Source organism: Natrix helvetica (assembly GCF_964273705.1).
Source record: "Natrix helvetica genome assembly, chromosome: Z".
Classification (NCBI taxonomy): domain Eukaryota; kingdom Metazoa; phylum Chordata; class Lepidosauria; order Squamata; family Natricidae; genus Natrix; species Natrix helvetica.
The window spans coordinates 130,957,257-130,963,690 of record NC_138554.1 but is presented as its reverse complement, the minus strand read 5'-3'; the positions used below and the strand labels follow the sequence as shown (position 1 = coordinate 130,963,690).

At 37.7% G+C, this 6,434-nt stretch overlaps 1 long non-coding RNA gene across 1 annotated transcript; it reads right to left on the bottom strand.

Annotated features, from left to right (window-relative positions):
* Positions 1-1,120: 1,120 nt before the first annotated feature.
* On the bottom strand, positions 1,121-6,065 carry LOC309381871. The gene is made up of 3 exons (XR_014173587.1): positions 5,944-6,065; positions 3,889-3,930; positions 1,121-1,453 (listed from the first exon to the last, which is right to left on the bottom strand). It is a non-coding gene; the product is annotated as an uncharacterized lncRNA (long non-coding RNA).
* Positions 6,066-6,434: the final 369 nt, after the last annotated feature.

The window sequence follows — 6,434 nt, the reverse complement described above, 5'->3', positions numbered from 1 at the left end:
CTTATTATTGAAGGGACTCCGGGTGGCTTATAAAATTTAAATACTAAATTAAATATAAATATTCTTTAAATTCTAAATATTATGAAAATACCCTATAAATGTGCATGAGTATATGTATGCAATAGTGGTGGGCTCCTATCAGTTTGGACCAATTCGGCCGAACTGGTAGTGGTTTGGCGGCCTGGGTCGCTGGAACCGGCAGCACCCAGGCTACCACGCCCCCAAACTGGTTCTCTGGGTGGCGCTATGGGCACTGCCATCTTGTTTTTTGCTTCTGCACATGTGCAGAGCAATTTTTATTGCACTGCATATGCACGCATGGTGCACATCATTCACGCACATATGCGCCACATCCACATGCAGCACGCCCACAAGCGAACCACCAGTAACGATTGTCGAAACCCACCCCTGGTGTGCAAGTAATTACACTGCGTTTTCAGTATCTCTGAGCTTAGAGAAGTGTACACAATTGTGTAGACTTATAAGGTAGTTTCTGGATTACAGATAGGCAAGAATGCTTGGGATAAAATTTGCAGCATAATGTCAAAATGGACCAAAATTGATCACTTCTGTCCTTACTATTAAGAGGGAATGCTGCGTATGGAACAGTTAGAGCTAACTCTGGCAACTAGTCTATATCTTCTCTACAACTAAAAAGCATTATGAAAATGTTCAGGGCCAAGTGCCGAGGGGCGATTTTAAAAACGTCAAGATGAAGGCCATGATCAGGTGATCAAGGCAGAAATGTTTTCCTACAAACATACACCAAGCAGATAAAGAGCAGGTAGGGTTTGATCACATGGCTGTGGCCAGCATCTTAACATTTTTATCCTCTCTTCCTGTAGAGACTTATTCAAAGTCATGAAGGTTTTGGAGGTCAATATCTATGGAACAATCTAGTGATGACCATATCATATGGAAAATTGTGGATTGGTATACAAGAGAAATAAATGGTAAAGAAAATAAATGAATGAATGAATGATTATTTATGTTGTATATCTGTGAAACTAAGAGAAAGGAGCAGCTTAAAATAATTCAGAATGAAGGTATGATATTTTTTGTGCTAAATTTTTATTTTATAACATACAAAAATTCCAATTTCAATTGAACAGTGTGTTGTCTGGGTACAGATCATTTTAGTAAATAGTAATCAAAGTGTTCACAACAATATTCCTTGCATTAATATCAATTATGTTAATAGTCATCATAATCATAATATTTGTTTAACCAATTTAACATTGATCCTCCCATGTATTTCCCTGTTTCTAGCTCCTATTTTTGTCAGCTAACCATTGATAAAATAAGTCCAAAATCAAAAAATATTCAATTTCTTTCTTTTCCATAATTGTAAGTGTTAGCTTATCCATTTCTGCGCATTCTAATATTTTTCTAATCGCATCATCATCTGTTGGGATCTCTTCACTTTTCCATCGTTGTGCAAATACTATTCCTCCTGCAGTCAATATATGTAAAATAAAATACACATTGCTTTTGTTATACTTGTCTGGTAAAATGCCGAACAAAAATGTCTCTTGTTTCAAATCTATATATTGTTTTAGCATTTTTTTCCCACCCTGTATGTATTTTTGTCCAATATTTTTTCACTTTTTGATATGATAGTATGAACCAGGTGTTCTGACCCCCCTTCCTCCCACGCCAACACAGACTCACGCTGAGCCAAAGCTCCTTCACAGGATTTATTGCACAGACAGACAGACAGATCCTTGGCAGCAATCCACCACGACTAGACTCTCAGAACCCTCCAGCACGGAGACGCAATAGCAGCTATCCAGCCTGCCACGCTCACAAGACGGAACTTCCCCAATACTTCCTGCATTGACTTCTGCAAAGGACGTATGCACAATCAGTCCTTTTATAGACTGGAGAGGAGTCTACTTATCAGCAGCTGAGAGCAATTACCTCTGGTAACTGCGTACTTGCTCCTTACGCCTGTGCGCGCGTCAGTAACGAGCATCTAATAACTCACTGCTGATGTCTGACTCACTGTCCCGTGACTCCTCCCCACTGCTCCAAGGCATGACATCAGGAGCCCCCTTCCTTTGGCTTTCACTGCTGCTCCATGCCTCAGGCGCCTCCTGGTGGCCGACCAGACTCTCCAATCCCTGCTCGGAGGCAGAACCCTGCCCGGGGTCCTCCACATCCTCCAGAGCTGACTCATAGGAACCCTCGCTGTCGGAGTCTGGTGGCAGCTCCAACAGCTCCTGCTCGGCCACAACACCAGGTATCTGGCAATTCCAACATTTTGCAGATTTATCTTTAAACATCTTTGAGGGTGGAAAATGCAAATTATAAAACATTTTATATAGATTTTCTTTGTATTTCCTTTTCATTTAAAACATCTTTATGTTTTATACATTTTCTATACCAATAACATTTGGGTAAATCAGTGCCTCCATTGTAGAGAGCCAGATTGGTATTTTCAAATAATGTTGTTCTTTAATTTTCTTCCATACTAATAATAATGCATTCCTAACATAGCTATGTATTTTGTTTCTTCTATACCATAAAAAAGTATGCCAGCCTAATTCAAGAACATGTACCTTCAAGGTCAATAATCTTTTGTTCCTCAACCCAATCCATTCTTTCACCCAAGTAATATCGAAGCCTGGTAGTACAATTCCCAGTCTGGTAGCCCAAAGCCACCTCTACTTTTAGAATCTTGCAACATTTTCAAACTTATCCTTGCTTTTTTCCCTTGCCAGATATATTTTAATATTATTTTATTTAATTCTTCAAAATATTTTTTACCAGTTTTATTGGTATTGTTGAAATAAATATAGTAATCTTGGCAAGACATTCATTTTTATAGTGGCTACTCTTTCCATCAATGATAATTGTAGATTTTTCCATTTCTCCAAATCCATTTTAATTTGCTGCGCTAATTAAGGTATGATTTTTATGGAATACAATACAATACAATAGCAGAGTTGGAAGGGACCTTGGAGGTCTCCAAGTCCAACCCCCTACCTAAGCAGGAAACCCTATAACATTTCAGACAAATGGCTATCCAACATCTTCTTAAAGACTTCCAGTGTTGGGGCATTCACAACTTCTGGAGGCAAGCTGTTCCACTGATTAATGGTTCTAACTTCAGGAAATTTCAGTTCTAAGTTGCTTCTCTCCTTAATTAGTTTTCACCCATTGCTTCTTGTTCTACACTCAGATGTCTTGGAGAATAGTTTGACTCCCTCTTCTTTGTGGCAACCCCTGAGATATTGGAACACTGCTATCATGTCTCCCCTAGTCTTTCTTTTCATTAAACTAGACATACCCAGTTCTTGCAACCGTTCTTCATGTTTTAGTCTCCAGTCTCCTAATCATCTTTATTGCTCTTCTCTGCGCTCTTTCTAGAGTTTCCACATCTTTTCTACACCATGGCAACCAAAACTGAATGCAGTATTCCAAGTGGAGTGTTATCAAGGCATTATAAAGTGATATTAACACTTCACGAGATCTTGATTCTATCCCTCTGTTTACGCAGCCTAGAACTGTGTTGGCTTTTTTGGCAGCTACTGCACATGGCTGGCTCATATTTAAATGGTTCTCCACTAGGACTCCAAGATCCCTTTCACAATTACTACTATTGAGCAAGGTATCACCTATACTGTACCTGTGCATTTCATTTTTATACTAGAATAGATTGGGTGTAGTAAAGGTGCTGGTTGAATTTTAAATGAATGAGCTAGTCTGCACATCAAAATTATAAATTGCCCTCTAGGTTTAAGTTGGAATCTATAGATTGGTCATCAATACAAACAATACACTAGTGAATGGTGATAATGAGAATACATTATTTGGTGGACAATTGTGCAATTGGAGTAATTGTAGCGCAGGATAATAAATAAAGACAAAATGATGCTACATTACCTAAGCAGCAATGAGATTAAGTATCACTGATCCATTTGAAACCTAAGAGTGAATGGAAATAGTAAGAAGTGAATTTTTGTTTAGGATTTGTGAATCTGTGATCTTCGAATAAAGGTTTATAAAAGCATGCTAGATTTGGCTATTTACGTAAGAATAGACACCCAAAAAATTAGTGAAAGATACAAAAGTAATAAGAACTTCTGAATGTGGGACATGCAGAATGAATAGAGAGTGGACATAAAGAAGAGGATGAGGAGTGTTAGGGATGTAACCCTAGGCTTGGCTTGACAATGTATAAAAGCTATGATTGTTACAAATGTTACTGTTACTTTAAATGCTTAAGAGATGTAATTGGCTTGTTACCTCAAGCAGCCATAAGAGGGAGCCAGAATGGCTGTTAGCTCTCTGTTTTGTTAGAAGCTGATTGGTGTATTTTGAGGTATTGTGGTTTGCTACTGTTTAGCTATATTTTATGTATTAGACTGACTATTTTGATAACTGAATGACTGAACCGTGTATGACTTGGACTGTTAACCGGACTCTGAATACCTCTATATTTCTACATAGTAAACTACTATATTTTTATACTATTCAGTGTCTCTGTATGCTGGTTTGTGCGTGTTATTCCATATCACTCTCATTACGCTTCTCTGCATATTCGCTCTCCTAACGGGGAGCTTAATTACTTAACAAGGAGGCTGCTTGAAATAAAATGAGAAGAATTGTGACTTGAAAATACCTACAGTTTAACTAGTGGGAAATATGAAAAAGATACTGATGGAAAAATGTAGTGAAAAGGGCTATGGATGAGGAAAAAGGCAAATAAGAAAAAGTCTGTGTCCAAAGTATAAAAGGAATACTGTAGTTGTAAATATTATGATCAAAAGTAAAAAGACAGAAAGACAATTAAAAGAGCTGAAAAAATACAGATCATTTTGGATGAAAGTTTAAAAAAAGTTGTTAGTGAAGTGAGTGAAGAGGACTAAAGGAGGAGCCTCTGGCAGAGTGTCTGGAATAGAAATAAAAGTAATAAGATGGTCAAGGATGAAACCAAGGTGGGGGGGATGCTGGAAGTAGCATTTTAGAGATTGTATAGGAATGATTATGATTTCTCAAAGAGTGGGATTGAAAAAAAATACTGCAAATGTTAATGTTCAAGGAACAAAAGGTGAAAAGGAAATTACAAATGTTCTAAGAATGTAAGGCTGCCAGTGTAGAGGGCATATATATATTTTTAAAACAGTACAGAATATTTCCTGAGCCTGATTCAGCAAACAAGAGTCACTTAACAAAGGTGCATCAATTGTCCAGACAATGCAGGTTTTACCAATAGTTCTTTGGGGTTTTGATCTATATAGTAAGGTAAAGGTAAAGGTTCCCCTCACATGTATGTGCTAGTCGTTCCCAGCTCTAGGGGTTTCAAAGACAAAGAGCCAGTGCTATCCAAAGACGTCTCCGTAGTCATGTGGCTGGCATGACTAAGTGCCAAAGGCGCATGGAACGCTGTTACCTTCCCACCAAGGTAATTGGTTATTTTACTACTTGCATTTTTATATGCTTTCAAACTGCTAGATTGGCAGAAGCTGGGACAAGTAACAGGACCTTATTCTGTTACACGGTGCTAGGGATTCAAACCGCCGAACTGCTGACCTCTCTGATCAACAAGCTCAGTGTCTTAGCCACTGAGCCACTATGATCTACATAGTGCTACTAATAAGAGTTCCTGGTATCTCCAGGACCATCATCTCCAAGTGAAATCTGTCAATTCTATCAATCGTTCAACCCAAAATGAACCCTTCTGTTCCCCAATGGTTTAGGATAGATTGTGGTTGCATATGTTATCCTTTTGAAGCATTGTGTTTTTAATTTGAATCTCACCTGAATTGGTTGCATAGTAATTATTTTTCACATTGGTATCCCATTACAATTTTAAAAAACCCTCTTCAGCGATTGGTATAATGTTAATGAACTTCTGATCTTGTTTATATGTAAACCATTTACAATTATGTTAGAGCACATCATAATATAAAAATGTAGTGAACAAATAAATAATACCTCAGTAAATAGAAGAACAATAGTTCCTTTATTCTTCAGAGATCTTCTATGGAGCAAATTCTTAGTTGTCTTCCCTTGAGTGTGGAAACTTGTTAAGAAAGATAATACAGGGAAAAAATGAGCACTGGAATATTTCACAAGGGAACTAACATTCTTTGTAAATTACATCCATGAATTGTTAGTATGTCTATTGCAACATGGCAACGTAAACAATGGTAAAGAAACCACAGTGTGATTAGCCAATCAAAAATAAGCAAAAAGCCACCCATTTGCAATGCAGATAGACCACATCAAAGCCACATGATGAGTTATATATAGGTAATAATCAGGAAAAACTTGGATTTTGCAATTGGTACACATTTCCCTTAATGCAGTGATGGGCAGGACTTGAGCAATGACAACAAAGAGAAACAAAGGATGGGATGAACCAACCAAATAAAATAAATACAGCTTACAGAAATTTCCAGACAAGGAAATCTACTTCACTCAGC